Source organism: Ailuropoda melanoleuca, chromosome 1 (genome assembly GCF_002007445.2).
Source record: "Ailuropoda melanoleuca isolate Jingjing chromosome 1, ASM200744v2, whole genome shotgun sequence".
NCBI classification, from domain to species: Eukaryota; Metazoa; Chordata; class Mammalia; order Carnivora; family Ursidae; genus Ailuropoda; species Ailuropoda melanoleuca.
In genome coordinates, this window is record NC_048218.1 from 204,022,162 (window position 1) to 204,042,485 (window position 20,324).

The 20,324-nt window shown below is 36.5% G+C and overlaps 1 protein-coding gene across 1 annotated transcript in view; it reads left to right on the plus strand.

Annotated features, from left to right (window-relative positions):
* The window catches only part of CNTNAP2 (contactin associated protein 2), a 1,777,718-nt gene that overhangs the window by 700,643 nt on the left and 1,056,751 nt on the right, over positions 1-20,324 (plus strand). The gene's annotated exons all lie outside the window — the stretch shown is intronic.

Here is a 20,324-nt window from a genome sequence, read left to right on the forward strand (position 1 = left end):
AAATCTATATTTTAAATGATACATAAGAATCATAATATTTCTGTACTATTATGATTTATATTTTAAAATGTATCTCTTTTTGAATATTATATGGAATGCATCAATTAGTAATAATATGAAGAATAAATACAATATAAAAAGCATAGTCATTAGATCAGAAAGGGTAAAAAGTATATCTCAAGCAAAGTGATACCTTTTTTCTACTTTAAACTATAAGCCATCAGTTTTCAAATAAAATAATTTGTGTTTTCATTAGTCTCTAATATTGCATAGAGACAGGGGTGATTTTTGCATCTTTGACATACTCAGCATTCATTTGCAAAAATTTAATCCACGGTGTTACTTTTGAGTTTTGAACACAATATGCATGTATAGGGATTATTTGCGTTAACTGTATTTTGAAGGACATTCTCCTTTATGGTAAGCAGTATGATGCAATGAAAGGAGATAGCTCTTTCAGTGAAATCTAAAGTAAATGCCAAGTTTATTTAATGGGTAATTTGAGATGGTTGCTTAAGATTTCCAAATCCCCATTTCTGCCCCCCTCAAAATGGGAGTAATAATGTGCACTCCATAGATTTGGCATGGGGATTAAATGAGATAATAAATCTAAAGTGCTTAACACAATGGCTGGCTTAAGGTAAGCAGTCATAAATATATTAGCCATTATTATTATTATTGTATATGTTGTTCACATTTCCTAGTATTCTTGGATAGCACACAGGATTATTTAGTAACTGTTCATTTATTTCTTAGGTTCTCAGCTCTGAGATGAATTTTATTATCCAACATCTGTTCTTAACTTCATAAGGAAACATGCCTTAAACATTAGTTAAGCATCAAAAATAAGTCTTAATATTCATACAGAGTAATAATCATTTTCTAGAAGGAGTTGCCTTCACATCAAAATGTAGTTTACAGTGCTTAGGAAAGAGATTCTCTGAAATGATTGACATTAAAGAAAAACAGAAAACAGGGGTCATGGAGCCCAAAAATGTTTAGAGGTGGCAGGCCTGTTGGGTATGACCTAGACCAGATCTTAAGTTTGCAGGTGAGGAACGAAGAGCTCCCCTAAAGAGAGAAATGCTTTTTCTGAGACCACCCCGTAAGGAACAGGTAGCAGAACCATACTGGATCTGGTTTTAGTATTGAGTTCTGTCCTTTTATATTGTATTATATCAAAGTTAACATGTATGTATTCATTTCAATTAGAATTCAGTCAGTAGGTAGGTGTTGGGCCTGAACATTCTGCTTTGTGTATATAGTAGATACTGTTGAAATTGAAATAGTTTTGAAAGAATGAGTCCCTGTTTTATTCATGAAATGTATAGAGGGTTTGGAAGAAATAATTAATTGCTCAGCAGTTTACACTAGAAGATAATTATGCAACCACAGGTATGGGACACAATAGGAATTTTATTGACACTTAGTTAAGGGTGAGGAGTCAGTGACATGCTCAATTTTCATGGAAAGCAAAAAGGATTGTTACAAACTTAGTGGACCTATGAAGTCTATTGAGCCCAATGAGGTCCAGAATATTAATTCTTTTTTAAAAATTTATTAATTTCAGAGAGAGAAAGAGCTGGGTGGGGGAGGGCATGGGAGGGAGAGTGAGAGTGGAAGCAGACTCCCCACTGAGTGCAGAGCCTGACTGGCTTGATCTCCTGACCCTGAGATCATGACCTGAGCTGAAACCAAGAGGTGTACGCTCAACTGACTGAGCCACCCAGGTGCCCCGAGAATATTCATGCTTAAGCTACCTTTAAGTAATGAATTAAGTCATGTGGAAATAAGGAATGGAAGGCAAAATATCTGATAATTAATATTTAGCTGACCATAAATAATTTAAAAACATAAATAATTAAAAAAAAGATTTAGTTGACCATAAATAATTAAAAACAGACATATTTGGAAAGAATACCCTAAATTCAGTAAATTATTGCCATTAAAATCATGAGAAATATTCTTACCACAATTTTGATTCCTCAGAATATTTGCGTGATTATTTTAACTTCATAGGAGAGGAAGGGGTGTGTAAGTTGAAATTATAGTAACTGTTGATGTAGAAAGATATGAAGAAAAAGAAGTGAGAGATGGAAAGAAAAAGAGATGGGGACATTAAAATTAATATAAAACCCATGTCTGTTATTAACACTGCTCTCAATCTTAAGCAGATGTCCTTCAGTGGTTTTAAGTATAGCACTTCTGCCTTTTGAAAGGACATGTTAAAGTAGCAGTACAGTAGTGTCCCCTTTATCCACACTGTCAGTTACCCTCAACCGCACTTGGAAGCATATGGCTCTCCAGATGTATCTTCAGGTCAGTAGTAACAACACTGCATCTCAGTGCTGTGTCATTCACCGCATTTCACCTCATCTCATAACGTCACCAGGAGAAGAATATGAGTACAGCACATTAAAATATTTTGAGAGAGACAGACACACAGAGATCATATTCATATAGCTTTTATTTCAGTTTATAGCAATATATTATTATAATTTTCCTATTTTATTATTAGTTGTTCTTAATCTGTTATTGTGCCTAATTTCTAAATTAGACTTATCATAGGTATGTATATATAGGAAACTAAAACATAGTTTATATATAGGATTCAGTACTCCTTTCAAGCATCCTTTGGGAATATTGGAACATATGCCCCATGAATAAGGGGGGACTGCTGGACTATATTCTCTATATTAAAATGCTGACTTACTATCAGCATGCCATTTAATGTGTCAGTTTAATTTTTAATTTTGGAGGATTGTAGTAATGATGGATTGAGTGAGCATTAAACAAGGATTATTAAAAATGCCATCCAAATTAATATATCAGAATTCCCATGACAAATAGTTCATAAAATTATTATTCATAATATTATGTTAAAGAAAAAAAATATATGTAGGCACAGACACACACATACATACGTTCACAGTATACTAATATGCACTATGTATTCTGCCATAAAAACCTCTCCACCTTATAACAAGAGGCTATTTGTTGTTAAAAGGGTAGCATCTCAAGTGCTAAATGATGTGGAAGAATCCTCTGACTGACCTCACTGTTCCGTATGGATTTGACATTTTCTCTGTGCTCAGAGTGGCATTCCTCACAGAAGGTGAATGCTGCTTGGATTCTCTTGAATGCGCACCTGTCACTTTTCTCTCCTCCCCTTCCCTCACCCTTCTGCAGCCAACAGTGCTTATAGTATATTTTTCTATAAATAGTTACAAAATATTCTGTTTATCAGAGAAGAACCTATTAAATATTAAAATATCTCCGAAAAAAGAAGAAAGGTAGGTCTATAGTGAATGGAAAATTACTCTCTCCATTTTCAACATATCTTTCTCTAACAAATCCTTTCTTAGACATTGTTAAAATCTTCATATTTGACTGACTTATTTTAATCTAGAAAAAAAAATTTTGTAAGTACAACCCTTTAAATCCCACATCAATTTTGTAAAATTTCCAGAACTCAAATTTTTTTATAAACGGAGCCTGTAAAGTTGTTAATTTGCCCAAATGAAAAATAAAATACTGGACCCTCGAATGTCTCAGTAATTAAGTAAATCCATCCTGTATAAAGTTTTCTTCTAATTTCTGCTTCCTGTGGAAAAAACTTGTAGATGAGATGGGATTCAGAGGCACAGAAAGAGGAAATTTGCTCTTTCAGAGTCTTGTCCAAATCCAGCTGTTCTCTTACTCGCTGTGAAACCTTGGACAAGTCATGGATCCTTTCCAAAATCACCTTCCTATTTATAAAGTGACTACGAGAGTATCTACTCTTTAATATTGTAAGTATTAACTGAAAAGTTTAATAAAAAATGCCTTGCACATAGTAATTGTTAAATAAATGACAGCCGTTTGAATCTTCACTTAGAGGACATTTTGTGTTCCAAGTCGGGAAATAGATTGGTTAAGGATGGGATCAAATTGACCAAAGACAAATGAGATCTCCATATGAGCTGGTTAGTTCCACCTATTAAAAGAGATTGAGGAAGTGTAAATCTAATATACAATTTAAGGTGATCTTTAACAACTCTTACATAAATACCAGGTAAGTGAAATCTAGAGTGGCTTTGCACACTAGCTGGTTAGTGGCAGATGTTGAATTGAACCTACTAGTCTGTCACTTGGATCACATCACTTTTCTGTTAATTTTGTTCCTTATCATATACTATCATGAGAAGTTAATTACTGCCTTATTACTATATTCTCCTGAGTATGTTATCACTTTCTTGAAGACATGAACTTTCTTATAGGCACTCATTTTTAAGTTTACTTTTTTAAAGATGGAAATGATTACATTTCACTTAGGTTTTAGTGGATATTAGAGTCAGGAGGCTTTAAGAAAATGGAGAAAGTGATCATAATTCTGACTCTGATTTTTTGTATCTACTTTCCAAACTCTAAAGCAAAATTAAGGTGAGAAAGGCAGTTTTGCAGGCAAGTACATTACAAGTTAATTCAAGAGGTCTAAGAGCAAGAATCTGACATCTGCAGCTGGAGCTTGATGTACAAATTCTCCAAAGCAACAAAGGTCACGTTGACCTATTATTTGAGTAGAGGAGAGAAAAAAAATCTCAATGATCCATGACAGTTCTTTAAATGAAATTGAAGATGCCTGTAGACTGTTAACTTTTAGCAAATCACTGCCAGGTCTGAGATATTCCATTCAGTTCTGTTACCAAGATAGCCTAGGAATTAGAGCACTTAAAATCCAACGCCTGGTTGCCAAAGCTGGATTTAGAACAATCCAACTAATAGCAGAATGCTGCCTCTTAGTGCTCCCAGTCAGTGGAAGTCACGTTACAGATGGGCTTCCTTTATTTCAGATCCAAACAGCATATCATGTTGAAGTTGGTTTTGCCTTGTAGATGTGTCTGGTAAAAAAAAAAAAAAAAAATTCTAAGCGGTTGGATTTATATTCATTTTATTTAATCATTATGTGTGATTCTGGATTTCCTAAAGTTTTTGCTGTGGTCAGTCCCAATTAAAGACTAGTAAGTGGATGTATTCTCATAGACTCTAACTAGTTTTTCTTATATACTGAATATGAGCAGAGTGTGTAACCTCATAATAGTGAGAGAATAGTCAAGAAGAAAAATAATGGCATAAATAATTAAATAGGTTCACTATCTCTAACAGCAGCCATGGTGAGTACTTATTTCCTTTTATGTTTAGAAGATTACATGCTAGATCTGATCTGCTACAGGCCAAGAACTATATATTACTATAAAGGGTGATATTTTATCACAGTTTTTTTCATAACTTTGCAGTAATATTTATAATGTAACAGTGACAATCAAAAAACCAGTCCATCCTACATAATTCATGTGTCCACATTAAAGAGAATCTGAACTCTCTTTGGAATACAAGTCTTAGATCCAGAACTTGAGGAAAATTCCTTTAAACTTTAGCTTCCTCATCCTTATAGATGAAAAAAATTCTTCATTGGTAAAAAGAGAATAACTGAAAAGAGCATTACTTTATTTTATTATCTTTAATTAACAGCCTAAAGTAATATTTATTGTCTCAGTTTTATTGAGGTATAATTGACAAAAAATTGTATGTATTTAAGGTATACAATAATTTGATATATGTATACATGGTGAAATGATCACCACAATCAAGCTAATTAATATACAATTCAGGTGAGTTATGAAGTCTACTCAGGGCAGTGCCAAGCTCATCCAGTGCCTTTAGGAGACATGAGGCTCTTTTCCCTTTCTGTTTTTATTTTTCCATGCTGTAAAACAAATGACCACAAACTTAATGGCTTAAAGCAAGATACATTTATTATGTCACTGTTTCCAGAGATCGGGTGTCTGGGGATAGTGTAACTGAGTCCTCTGCTTGGGCTCCCACAACACTGCAATCAAAGCGTTAGCCTAGACTATGGTCTTATCTGAGACTGGGGGCTCTCTTCCAAGCTCAAGTGCTGCTGGCAGAAATTATTTCATTGTAGCTGTAGAACTCTTTGTGGCTTCTTCTTTAGGGACAACAGGAAAGAGAGAATCTCTATTTCCTCAGCTCTCTAATCTCTAGACCTTTTTTTTTAATTTAAAAAGCTTTAATTGAAATGTAGTTGACATACTAATTTCAGGTGTACACTGTAGTGATTTGACAATTATATGTGATGAAATTCTCATCACAAGTGTACCATCTGTCATCCTACGAAGTTATTACAATATTATTGACTATATTCTCTGTGCTGTACTTTTTATCCCTGTGGTTATTTATTTTATAACTGGAAGTCCGTACCTCTTCATCTCCTTTTTTAGGCCCTCTTTTAAAGATCCCACCTGCTTATATCAGGCCCAGTCAGAATGGTCACCTTTTGGGTAACAGAAAATCAACTAAGTAAGGGACCTGTGATGGTCAGTTTTTAGTGTCTGCTTGGCTGGGCTTGAATTCTCAGTGTTCAATCAAACACTTATCTAGATGTTGCTGTGAAAATTTTTATAGATGTGATTAATCTCCATAATAAACTGACTTTAAGAAGGCGATCTATAATAATCTGGGTGGTCCTGATCTAATCAGTTGGAGTGTCTTAGACTAGAACTGAGGTTTCCTTAAAGAAGAAATTCTGCCTGTGGACAGGCCTTCAGGACTTCTGCCCCAGAGTTTTCTGCCTGCTATCCTTCCTGATGGCCCGTCCTATGGATGCCAGGCTTGCCTAGCTAGACCCATACCACATAAGCCAGTCCCTCAAAATAAATCTCTTATATGTACATGTTTTCCTGGTTCTCTTTCTCTAGCAGGCCTCTGACTGATACAGGTCCTTACTTACATCTGCAGAATCCCCTCACTCTGCCATATAGCATGACCTAACCAGAAGATTGAGTCTATCACTGTCATGAACACTGCACACATTCCTACAGTGATGTGCACCAGACACAAGGAATCTTGGAGTTTCTCAGAATTCTGATGTCCACTACTATTTAGTTTATTCTCCAAGTATTTAGTTTTTCTTCTTTTCCAATGAATTTGTTCAATGGGGAATGAACAGTGGAGCTTACTGGAGAGTAAAAAAGCAGTCATAGGGAAGGAAGAGATTATGAAAATAATGGAATTAAAATTTGATGCAGCATAGGAGTTGATCAAAAGATATAAAAATTGCATCCACACTGATAATTACAGATCCAGTATCCCAAAACGCTCTAGTTGAAAATCTGAAAGTTGTTTGCTTACTCTGATTCTCTGTTCTCTGTAGCATATAGAGCAAGGTTATCCAATAGAACTTCCTCTGGTGGAGGAAACATTCTATATCTGCATTGTCCCAATACAGGAGTCACTAGCCATGGATAGCTATTGAACGAGTAAAATGTAGTTAGTGTGACTGAGAAACTGATTTTTAAATTTAATTCTAATTTAAATTTAAGTTAACCACATATTGGTAGTAGTTACAGTATTAGAACAGCTCTAGAGGAATAATCTGCTGTCACAGTTGGAACTCTGTAGGAACCTACATAGCCTTGGCTTTGAATAAGAGCTATGATATGACTGCATTTTCAGCATTTACTTTATTAATGTGAACTCAACAAATTACGTGAAAATCTCTTTTTAACCTGAAACAAAATAGACTGGTTCAGTATTATGCCCTTCTCATATTGCAATTACATGTGCTTTGTTTTTGCTTAAAGAAAAATGTTGCGCCTAGCTGTAACCAGAGTCAGAAGTTAAGTATATAGCATAGTCTCTTTTCACATGGAAATTACAGTTTTGTGAGGAGAACTAGATTTATCTGAATCAAATAAAAATGTAAGCAGGCATAAATGCAGAAGCAGAAAAAACACATTGTTGTTAAGGAAAGTGACATCTCCAATATCAGGTGATTCAGCCTGTCACTTCTTTTGTATCCTAAAATCTGCACAGATAGGCTGTCTCAAGATTGAGGTGCTCAGAGCTATGTCACCATATTAACCACATCTATCAATGGGTCACTATTTGGGGAGCTCTGAGATTCTCCATTGAGAGTCTAGCCAGAGGCTGGACCCTGCACAGTCCAGTCCACAGACCGTGGAACAGCTGAGCTGATACAGAGATCACCCAATGCCAGGACTCTTAGTTTTTGATTTCTACATAGCTTATCTCAGGGTCTACCCTAAGATGGAGCTTTAGAAAGTTTAAAAGACTTTGCATTTGTCATTAAAATGGAAGTCATGTAGTCTTGCCAGGGAGTGTAGAATGCGTGGATGCAAGAATGAGAAGGATGATGAGGGCTTCCTGCTTTCATTCTCTTCTTAGAGCCAGGATTACAAGTGAGACAGCTTTAACCATCCTGTAACCAGTTTCTCTTGAATACTTGTATTAGGGCATAAGGAATTAAGAAAATCATTCTCATTTAGGAAAGACTTATATCAAGCACAGCGACTTAAAACTAATAGATTCTGCAAGAAACTCAACCAAAGGAAAGGTATCCCACGCTACTCTGTGTGTGTGTGTGTGTGTGTGTGTGTGTGTGTGTGGGTGTGGGTGTGGGTGTGGGTGTGGTATGCATCCATTTGCATGTGTTTGCGTATTTGTTTTTTTTTCTAGATCAGGCCCTGGGTATAAGGTTTAGCCTCTCTTTTCTCCCAGGGCCTCGTTAGAGCTCCCTACATGTTTTCGTCTCTCTGGGACTCTTACTCAGCCTCCTTCAGCTGTTCCACCAGAGCCACATCCCTTTCATTTTTCTGTGTAAAGCCGTTCAACCCACCCTTCCTATGTATGCTCTGGGGCCTATCATTTCATTTCCAAATGGTCCATCAAAGTGTTTAGTTAATTTTTTTCTGTAAGAGAAAATTTCTGGCAGTGTTTAAAATAGTGGATTTTTCTTCCAACAAGTAATTAGGTGATATGGGCAAAATTATGCAGCTACTAGGTAGAGAGTGGATTATCCTGAATAAAGGATGTATATATCCCTGCAACCATGTTTTGTGGGAACAACAGCAGGACTCCTCTGTGCATCATTCAACAAGCAGGAGGTGCTTCCCTCGACTGTACCATTTATATTATGCTTTAATTATCTCTCTACATGATTGCAGTCCCCAAATATGTATGGCAGAAAACATTCCATATCAATTTTTGTAACCCCAGGCCCTAGTATGCTGCCTGGCACCTAATTACAGCAATCAATAAATGCTTAATAGGGTCATCATTCATTTAACAAATATTTGCTAGCCATATAGGAGAAAGTAACACTTAAACTGAGATCTGAAAAATGAGTAAGAATGGGGCATGTGAAAAAGAGGGCAAGGATAGTTAGGGCTAAGGGAAGAGACATGGTAGGAATGTTAGTAAATTAATGAGTGTGTTTGTATTAGACAGAGGACTGAAAATACTTTGTTTCAGGTCATTCTTAGAGTTCTTGCAGTTTGTATCAATAACTTTTATTTGATCATGATAATATTCATTCAATAAAAATTACTAGAACCAACCATGTGCTAGGGGCTGAGAATATGCCCACGGTAGGAGGAAAACCATTTCTGTCTTATGGGGAAAACTGTATTGAAGAACTGGGCAGTGGAGCACAATGATAGCAGTGCTGATCGTGGAGAATAGCCGTCCTCTGAGACTCATAGGTGCCAATGAAGTTGCAACTTCATTAGGAAGCTAAGGGAAAACTCTCTTGAGAAATGATGGTTGGGTTGAGCTTTGGAGGTAGCTGCAGGTAGGAACAAGGACGATGTTCCAGATAGATGAAAGAACATACGCAATATTTGGGGCCAGAAAGGGAAGGCTGGTGTGGCTGCAACACAGAAAGTGAAAGATTGTTGGGTTTGAAATTAGGCTGAAGGGGGGATCCTGACACATGACTTTATGGGCTGTGCTTCTGGGGTTTTTTGGGGGGGTGGTTTGGGGGATTTTTTGTTTTATTTTTATTTATTTTATTTTATTTTAAAGATTATTTATTTTAGAGAGAGAGCCCCTGCGAGCTGAGGGGAGGTGCAAAGGGAGAGGGAGAAGGAGAGAAGCAGACTCCCTGCCAAAGTTGGAGCCCATCCCGGAGCTTAACGTTACCACCCAGAGATCACCCCAGCTGAAATCAAGCTTCAGAACTTAACTGACTGAGCCACCCAGGCAAATTAACCCGTTAATTTGTTTTTCTATTAGAAGCTCGAAGGGATTCCATTGAAATATCTTAAGCCGATGGTGTGTATGTTTCAGGAGTGATGGAGATGGGGGAACATCATCATATCTGTTTTCTGTGAGACTTGCTCTGGCCGTAGTGTAGAGGACAAATCAGAAAGCTGCAGCAAGAGAAGCAGGGTGGGAATACGTGGAAGGGTTTAAGGGATATCGGGAAGTAAAATCTGTAGGACTTGGTGGTGGATTGAATATGGGCTGTGGTGGGAAAAAGTGCTGAGAACGGCTCTCACACACGTGTCTGACTGGCCTTTCAGTTTTCAGGCAGTGTCATGTGCAGCAGTAGGAACTGATGTAGATACTTTGTAAGAAGTATCATGAGTTTGGTCTTTAAAATGCTAAATTTGAAGTACATGTACAGCATCTACAAAGTATCTGGTGGATGACTGAATAATAAAGGACTCAATTTAGTGTCTATAGGGCCAGAGACAGAATTTTGTGGTTTAGCTATGCATAGAGACAGTAACTGAAGCCATATTTAAATGATATTTCGTAGGGTGTGAATTTAATGTGACAAGAGCAGAGCATCCAGGATTGATCTTTGAGAACTCCAAAATGTAATGGCTGAGTAAAAGGAGCATAAACTCCAAAGGAGATAAGAGAATGAGTGGTAGGTAAATCAGGGGAAATCCAGAAGAGGGGAACATGCCAGGAAGATGGAAATGTGCGCCAGTGACGCATGCTGCTAAGAGATCATGTAAGGTGAGGACTCCAGTACTGTCCGTTAAATTAGTGAAGTGGAAGCTGGTGGTTAATTAATCTTTTATTATGTCTTAGTGTGTAACAATTTAGTAGCTGTTTCATCCTAAAGAATGTACTTCATTCTATTCTCTGGATGAAAAATCTGAGATGGGATCTAAAACTTTCAGTGGCATCCCCCCAAAACCAACATGTTTCCCTGAAAATCATTCTGCTCCCATTCTTCTGTTGTTTCTGGAGATGTCCATCTGCTCCTTTATTTATGATCTGCTTGATGCTCTTGGATGGTGTACTTGGTTAGGCTGAACTGTGATTTTAAATAGGCAAGTAACAACATTCCCTTTTCCCCTTACAGGTGATATGTATCATTTGGCTACAAACACTGTTTGCTCATTTCCTCCAGTCTGTGTATGGCACCGCTATCAACACATCTTTCCTCACTGTCCTCCTGCCCATTAAGTGCTTTCTGTTTATATGACTGGCCAGTTGACATTTAAGAAAATATCAACAGCAGTTTCATTCACTGAGTAGAATTTCTTCATGCTCATAATTTAAGAGCCCCTTCCCATGTAGGAAATTTGCTTTTTTATCCTTCTTTCCAAATACTTTTATGCTAACTTATATCAGGGGAATGATATAATAGAAAGGTGCCAGTGAAACTAGATAGCTCAAAATACAAATAAAAAATCAGAATTGTTCTTTATAATGGTATTATTAAGGTTCCTTGAAGTAAAATTACATCATAGATCAGGAGGTTTGTGTTTTGTTACACTTTTTTGTGAATAGATTTTTTTTTTGAAGATTTATTTACCCGTTTAAGAGAGAGAGAGAGGGAGTGGGAGACAAGCAGACTTCCTGCTGAATGGAAAGCCCGACATGGGGCTCAACATGGGGCTTGATCCCAGGACGCTGAGACCATGACCTAAGCCAAAATCAAGAGTCAGACAGACCCCCAACTGACTGAGCCACCCAGGCGCCCCTATGAATAGATTTCTATTGAAAGTGAGATTATAATCAAGAATTCTCAAACTTACAGGTGTGAGATTTCCAAGCTTGATCTTTTCTAATAGCTGTGCTTGGCACATCTAAAGATGTTTTGTGCCTTCTGAAGCATTTTTTTCCTCTTACATATGAAGGCACTACATTTATAATCAGGCTCTTTGGTGGCACACATTGTTCATGTGCATTGACTTGAGATTGAGAGATACATTCCTGGACTGTTTAGGGAAGTTTTCAAATGCCTGGTTTTGTGTTCTCTGATGTTGAATATAGGCAGATTTAAAAATGGCTCTTCACCTTTATGAAACTTCAGAGTTGACTGTAGAGGAAATAGTAATACATGGGTATAAAAATCCACTCATAAATCTTACTTTAAATGTAAATGGTCCACTTAGGTAAATGGATATGTATTTTGTGTGGATAAACAATATCTGATTGCACACTTGGCTGAAATTACTGGCTGAGAGGTGTTATTACCCCATTCTTATACAATGTGTCAATTTAACCTAAGGTCTCTGTTCTCTTGACTGTCGCATTGCTTGAACTCCCTTTGCTTTTATATACCCATTTATCTAAAACTTTAAAAAGTTCCCATAACAAATGGTGGCATGAAGAGCAGACTAGATTAGAAGGCATTTAACCTTCCAGCTCTATCCAGTACAAAAGCTTTATCACTAAGAATTCTGGCACTTCTTGCCTTTTTGGGTAGTATTGTGAGAATTAGTAAGATCATGTCTTTAATGCATTCCAAACCAACAGTAATAGTAGTATATGAATGTATGAAATAGCATAAAGTTTTAAATATGTTAAGTGAATACCTTTATAAGTGAAATCAGAGTTTTTTGAATCTGCTGCATATCTAATGGTAAAAAAAATGTGATTTAAAAAAAAAGATTTTATTTATTTATTTGGGAGAGAGAGTGCATATGTGCATGAGCCAGAGGACGGGCAGAGAAGCAGACTCTCCGCTGAGCAGGGAGCCCAATGTGGGGCTTGATCCCAAGACTCTGGAATCATGACCTGAGCCAAAGGCAGACACTTAGCTGACTGATCCACCAAGGTGCCCCAAAATGTGATTTTTAATAATGAAAAAAAAAAAACAATTAAAACTCATCCAGAACTTTTGGATGATGTTCTTTGTTACTTCTTTCTTGTCAGTTTAAATTTCATTACTCTTATGGAGGATGTCAGTGAATAATATACAGAATTTAGGCTGCTTATATTTTCCACTTTAATAGAAGTTCTGACTTTACTACAGAAAGAAATGCAGGATTTATAAACCAAATAAGTAAACCAGCACTGTCAAGGTCAAATTAACTATTTGCATTTTAAAATAGCTAGTTTTCTTCTAATGGCAGACACTGCAAATGTATAGCAATAACCCGTCAGCTGGCAAATAAGCAATGTCCTATTAGTCTCCTGAGTTTCTTTGAGATACAATTGCTCCTTCTACTTCCAATGATACTTCTGGCATTAGATGTTTTAATTGAATTACTTAGAAAATATTTTATCACTCAGGTTCTTAAAAGAACTACTTTGAGATTGAGAAAATAGAGTATTTAATTTTTTTCATTGTTTTTCAACTAAGCCCTATTGTTTCTATTGTACAGATTTTAATCTGTCTCCTTTTTTTAAAATGAAACAACCTGATTGTTTCAAAAGATTAATTTTTCTCCTTTGTTTCCTTATAAAGGTAACCTGCATTTGCTACTTTAGTTGCATAATGACAGGTAGTTGTAATTCCTGTCCCTTTAGTATTTGAAGAATGCGAATGCACTTGTGATTAACTTACATGCTTTTTTTTTTCCCATTTGCACATTTTCTTCAGTGAAAACAAAAGATGGGCTTATTATTAGTTTCCCCTAATGTCACAAAAGGAAAAGGCTCAAAGCAGCAGTGGTGATGGGTAATTTCATACTCTTAGAGTGAAACAAAATCCTCATATTCTCTGAAACTTAATCTAATGGTAAAACATTTTCTGATTCTTTCTAATCTTTTGTGATTATTGCCAGTGGATACATATTAAATGCATATATGTCTGTAGTTTCCACTTTGCCTACTATCTAGATAGGTGCCTCAGTGTAGTGTTTGAGTGCAAGAATATCTAAAATTCTTAAAATATAAGAAGTCAATTTCAAGTTTATTTATAGCCTTAAAGTAATTTAGAGTTTAGAGGGTAAACAGACTAATATTCCCATTCTAATAGACTCTGTAAATTTTGTATTTTTAGGCTTTAAATGTCAAGAAGATTATTTCCTATAAGGTCAGAAAAAAACAGACAAGATTCCGATGGCTAAATAAAAAAAGAAAATTCTGGGCCTTATCTTATAGGAAACATAAATGCGCCATGGTTTGGATTCTGTGATTCCCTAGGAATCTGAGATTCTACACTATGTAGGGGAGGCCTGTGACTGGTCTAAGAATTAAACTGACATAAGGTAGAGTAACAGGAGAAAAACATACAAATTTTATTTAATATTTTCATGTGTACATGGGAGTCTTCAGAAGAAAAGTGAAGACCCGGAGAAGCCATTAGCCCCCCGCCCCCCAAAATTATATATATATATATATAAACACACATTTTTTAAAAAGATTTTATTTATTTATTTGACAGAGAGAGATGGCAAGAGAGGAAACACAAGAAGGGGGAGTGGGAGAGGGAGAGCAGGCTTCATGCTGAGCGGGGAGCCGATGTGGGGCTCGATCCCAGGACGCTGGGATCATGACCTGAGCTGAAGGTAGACGCTTAACAACTGAGCCACCCAGGTGCCCTAGGCCCCAAAAATATTTTAAACGAAGGATGATAAATTGTAGGGATGTGACAAGACAAAGGGGTTTGGGCTAAGGTCAGAAAATGGAGGGATAGTGATTAGGAGGTATTGGGGGGAAACTAATGGGAAATAAGGGTTATTTAGTAGGTTTGTTTCTGTAAGACCTCATACCCATTTTGGTGTCAACTACCAGTCTCTGGTAGTAAAAATGTTTTTGTTCTCTTCCCCGTGCAGAGAAGACATCTTTTTCATGGGCAATTTTATGACCTGTGTTTATGATGAAAGTGTGGAGGGACAGAGAACCCTTCCTGCATCTTCCTGTTTCTCCAGTGCCTCCAGCTCAAAGTAATAAATATGCCAAAGTGGCGTATTCTAGGGTGTCATGTTCTGAACTTCTTCAGCACCAGCATGCTACTAACACAGGACTTACTGTTTTGTGAAGTATTTAGGGAATTGTAATGATTAGATACATAAACCACAGAGTTTAGGTGCAGCAAGCATGTGCAAAATGAAAGATTTACCTTTGTACATTCTGTCACTTGTACTAAATGCATGTTCACACAGTGGGAAAGAAAAAAAGGAGTACATTTGTCAGATCATAACATTCAGCATTGCACTCATCTGTGAAGAGATTTACAGTTTGCTATCATTTTCCTCAAGGATAATTTGATACTTCTCTATTATATTTTCACTTTCATATATGTGGTATTTTAAAATGGCTCTTTATTTTGCTATTTAAAGGAATGAATGCAGTGTAAATACAGTCAGTTCTCCTTATCCACAGTAGTTGTGTCCTATACATATAGTTGCCATGAAGACTGAGTTAGCAAATACTGAACCACTGCTCCTAGAAGAAACACAGGTTGGGTTCCTATGAGCCTCTGGTCACTATATTTTTGTCAACCAATCAATACATAACCTTGCTTTATTTGTCTTTGTATTTAAAAGCACCTCATCTAGTATATTTTGTAGATTTATTAATATTGAACTCACAGTCAACAACACTATAACTCAAGCCTGAACACAGTTTATCAAACACATGCATTTTCTCCATCAGGCACATCATGACTTTCTTGCAGCTTGGGAGCACTGCACAGAACTTCAGTGCTGCACTTGGGAGAGAGACAATTTAGAAAGCAGAATCATCCCCAAAACAACAAAATGCAAAACATGGCACTACATTGTGAAAGGGACTTTTTTTTTTTTTAATAGTATGAAAACTGAAACAAGAACCTAGAGCATTGTCTTATTTGATCTGAGCTGGTAATGTGAACGTCAGGTGACTCAAATTTTTGGCCCCTCTTCACATGTCCATGAGTGGGGATGCACCTAAATTTTAGTGAGTAGGCAAATTTGCACATACAGCATCTGCCAGTAATGAAGGGTCACCTATACTTGTTAATTGGTAGTACTTGAAAAAATGTAAAGTTTTCTATCCAAAATCTCAATGAATGAAGCTCAGATTAATGTTTTTTTTTTTTCTTCTGCTCTCCCTTCCTTCCCTTCTCCCTCCCTCCCTTTCTCCCTTCCTTCCTTTTTATGTTCAGTGTTATTATGGTAGCATAGAGTGGTGTATCTTTGTATCATATGATAACCATTAGAATTGATTTTTTTAACCATTCACTCTTTCTTTGTTTAGCACTAGCCAACTAGTTTTCTAAAGAATTTGCCTTTTAAGAAATAAAATTGCTTGTTGATACATACTGCAGTAATTCACAGATAAATTATATCATGGAAAATGAAATTTTCAGAATGATCATGATCCATTTAGTCATCTGTTTTGATAATATTCAAGTTTAAAGAGATGTGGCGGCCAAATAAAAAATATCTGTGAGGCACTAGCTAGCAGCCTCTGCTTAATATGACCCCAAATCAGCTGTTCAGCATTTTAAGAGAGATTTCATTAAAATGTTAGATTTCTTTTTTTTTTTTAAAGATTTTATTTATTTATTTGACAGAGATAGAGACAGCCAGCGAGAGAGGGAACACAAGCAGGGGGAGTGGGAGAGGAAGAAGCAGGCCCATAGCAGAGGAGCCTGATGTGGGGCTCGATCCCACAACGCGGGGATCACGCCCTGAGCCGAAGGCAGACACTTAACCGCTGTGCCACCCAGGCGCCCCTATTGTTGTTTTTTAAATCAGGGACATACTTTCTGTGTTACGTATGTATCTCTATCAAAAGTGAAAAAGTGAAAGATCAGTGGTTTTTACATCTAGCCAACAACATCAATTTGTATGGCCTGTTTGTCCCCTCTGAGCATTGAAGTTATGACTTCTGATTTCAGGCTCTTCCTTTTTTTTTTATTTTTTTTTATTTTTTTATTTTAAGCACTGTCATGGCTGGTTTTCTACACAAGTGGTAGGAGCATTACTCATTTTTAGAAGTAAATTAATTCAGCTTGCTCACCAGGGACTCAGTAGGCATGCGGGTGTCATGAAGTAACGAACGGCACCCAGATTCACAGTGAATCAGATTCCGTCCAGTGCCCCAGTTACTGAGGTGTGCTGATGACTGGGCCACAGAGTACTGTTTAGTGTTTTACCAGACAGGACCCAACTGCTCTAGTGGAGAGGAGAAAGCACATTATGTCACAACATGTGTATATTCTGGGCTTTATTAATCCTGTTTTATGGTTGATGTAAAAGATTCACCCAAAGGTATGAGAAATCAAACCAAAAATAAAGCAAAGCTGTGATATACTACATCCTGTGCCTAAACTCAAAAACATACTAAGCATATGACCTGTCTTTTGTAAGTGAGTGCAGATCATTTGTACCAACTCATTTGCCTTTCAGAGAAGTATAGAAAGTAAGTAAATAAAATAACCATCTTTATTAGTCACTTAGTCTATATTGCCAGTTGTCCAGGAAACTTTGTAGAGGCTGTTGGGGAAGTGTATACTGTTTGGAAAAATATCGATTTTACATTTTGAGAATAATGTTATTTTTTAAGGTATGGATTTGAATGAGATAGAGCATTAAATGTGGAATAGCTAAAGAATTGCTACACCTCTAAGATTCTTTCTAAAAATTAGGGTTGTGCAAATAATTGAATTTAAATATTCATATTTCAGAGAGGAATTTTTGAGATTTTGTTTTTGTTTTTAAGGTAGTTTCAATTCCATTAAAAATCCTGTTGCTTTTGTGGTATTGGATTTGTCATACCATTAGAGAAAACTCTGCCTATAAATATTTATCTGAAAATCTTCAATCATTATAGAAGCCTTAACCATTTAAAAATTCTGGGTAGCAACAATGCATCCTCAAAAAGCTTTGCATTCCTTAATGACGGTTACCTTCGAATTATGGCTTGGTATAACCTTTGTCGACACTATTAGACCATCAGCATTTTTGGGGAAAGGTCTTTGCTATCTCTTCCTCCATACTGTCTTCCATCCTTCCCACTCTGATAATCAACACAGGAGATCACTTTCCAAGATGCAAATCTGAGCATTCACCTTCCTCTAAAGATGCTATGGTTACTCACAAAGACTCCTGACTTCTGCATGGAGCATTAGGTCCTTCATGTACCAATTCTAACCCTGCCCATGATACATGACCCTTATATATCAAAGTCACACAGACATACTGAGCTCTATAAAACAGTCAAATATGCTGTTTCCCCATCTGTCTGGATTCCTTATTCCATCTTACTTTTGTTTTACCAGGAGAGTTTACCTATTAGTTCTTTCTTAAAACTTCATCCCTTTACTTCAATGGCTCCACATTCTTGGCAGAATGCTGTGGGTGTAGAAGTTATTTCAGAGGATGCCAGTTGATACCAGACATTTGATAATGGTTTCTAAAATGTACCATAAAGGAGCTTTTTTGCATATCTTGCCAACATTTCTAAGATTTTCTTGCTTGGCCAAAAGTTTAATTTTTCCCTTCTTCTCTTTTTTAAGATACAGTAAGGGAATTTTCTGCATAGGGTGTATTAGAATATCTGGGTGCCTGGGTGGCTCAGTTGGTTAAGTGTCTGCCTTCAACTCAGGTCATGACCCTTCAACTCAGGTCCTGGGCTTGAGCCCCACTTTGGGCTCCCTGCTTAGCGGGGAGCATGCTTCTCCCTCTCCCTCCTGTTCGTGCTTTCTCTCTCTCTCTCTCTCAAGTAAATAAAATCTTAAAAAAATATATAGTGTATACAGTAAGGCCAATTGATGTGTTTTAAAATACAATATATTGATCTAAAATTTAAGATATTATAAGGCTTTTAATGGTATTAAAAAGAGAGTTTATTATGGTTCCCAAAAGGAATGACATAGGGGCGGGGAGGCAGGGGAGTACAAGGAGAAGCACTGGGTCAGTCAGAAGGCAAGAGCCTTAATTGTGGCTTCCACAGGAAGGAATAGGTGAGGCAGCGAAGGAGGCTCTGGGTACAGGGATTGTCCCAGGTTGTCTGTTACTTAACTTGAGGTGATTAGGATGGATGGATAGTGGCCTTGAGTGTGAGAGCCTGATGGAGGAGATAACTGGGCTGGGCTGTGGGCTCTAGATTGGTTGGTTTGTATTTGGAGAGTGCGCTTGTAGGAATTGGCTTATCCTGGAAGGGGCAAAGCCCAAGATGTGAAAACCAGGATGCAGACAATGAAAGACACAGTTACTACAGAGGGGAAAGTGGAAGCATGCTATGGCAGCTTCAAGAAATGGTCAAGGATAATTTATCTTTTCCTCAGTGTTATATAAATTACCATGAAAGCAGTGTCTCAGAACAAGTCCCTAAATCAAATTGCTATCCTCTAGCCTATGTAGTATTGAAATTTGGCCCCAATACTGACAACAATGTTTTAAATGGAACTAGAAACAGAATTAAGTTTAACTGAATAGTTATAAAAAATATCTGGAATAAATGTTAGGAATAATAAAATACATTTTGGGGGTTTATTGATGTCTGGTTCCTTTTTTCATCCATGAAATATTTATTTCAGACTTATTATTCTAGTCTTCTCCTAAGCAGAAAAATAGATTGTGGATGGTCAAAAAATGTAGAGCTATTTTCAGTAAACAGCAATATTATCACAGAGAAGGCAAGTCTAATTTGTTTGACTTTTTGATTTACAAAAATAAATAAAAATAGCTTCCACATGGATTTCCTACAAATAGATTTTATGCTAATTTTCAGAAATTGCTTATTATCTCTGCATTATCAGATATACTAGAACTATAGCCCTGCTCAGACTTATATCAGTCTGATTTTCTAATGTCCTGTGTTTTATGTGTGTGGGAGTATGAGTGTGAGAATGACCATTTTGGGTGAAGCAGGGAGAACCTCAGTTTTGGGGGGTTTTTTTGGTCTTTTGATGTTGAATAATATAATTTCAGAAAATTACTAATATTTCCCTGAGTCTTATTCAAGTGGGCCCACCTTGTGATTGGCAAATCATGGTTCATCACACATTATATTTTCTCATGAAATAAATCCAGTAATAAAAAATACAGAGAGCAAGTCCATCTTGCTTCTTTATAGAATATTATAGAATATCAGTATACATATCTCAAGTTAGTATTAAATTTGTTAAAAAGAAAGTGTCTTTTAAATTTATTCAAAGAAAAATATATATACATTTTGTATTTAAATTCATACTAGAGTTAAATGTTTTAGTCTTTGACTTATAAAGAAAGAACTCCAGTGTGAGTATTATAAAAGCATTTCATGTTTTAAACTATTTATTCACATCAGAAGCCCACAGTTGTAATATTTATATAAATGCATGCCACTAAATCATG